Genomic DNA, 816 nt, shown 5'->3' on the forward strand with positions numbered 1-816 from the left:
AGTCGACATCGACTGCTCTCCAGCAGCTGCACTGTGAATCCATGTAGTTCACCAGAGGCACCAACAGAGACGGAAAAGGAACCAGGTGATGATACAGAGAGATACCGCATTCCCTGTAACCCTAAGAAAGATTATTACAAAAACACAGAGACAGTAATGAAAAACAGAAGTATCAAAAGAAGCAAGAGCATTAAAATAAAGAAAAAAAAAAGAAACTGCAACATTCATATTCAAAAGAAAAAATAAAAATAAAAGTAAAAGGAATATTAATGCATAAATTCTGCGTGGAATATACCAAGAAGGGAAGCAGGCTCAACCACACCCACTCACACCGACAGACAGACAGAGAGAAAAACAAACAAACAGAGAGAGACACACACATACATACATACATACACAGAGAGAGAAAAAAAGATATATATATGATATATATATATATATATATATGAAAAAACAACAATAACAACAAAAACAGAGACAAGTATACGTGGGTTTTTTTTTTTTTCGAAATCCTTCATTTTCAGGATTCATTTAAGAAAAGGAAAGAAGATGAATGAAAAATTCTTAAAAACCCGTAAGAGGGTATAATAGGTGGAATCAAGTGCACGTATACCGTGAGTGAATGTGTGTATATGAGTGTGTGTGTGTGTGTGTGAGTGTGTGAGTGTATCTTCTTCTGCATCTCAGTAAGAAATCATACGGTGTTGTGATGTGGATATTTGCCGAGAGTGATTATAAAACTGTAGAGAAACACATCCATAAACAGAGGCCTATAAACTCACATTGCACAAATAATTTGGAGTTTTTTTCTTTTTC

Source organism: Trypanosoma theileri (assembly GCF_002087225.1).
Source record: "Trypanosoma theileri isolate Edinburgh chromosome Unknown TM35_Tth_260_V1, whole genome shotgun sequence".
Lineage (NCBI taxonomy): Eukaryota > Euglenozoa > Kinetoplastea > Trypanosomatida > Trypanosomatidae > Trypanosoma > Trypanosoma theileri.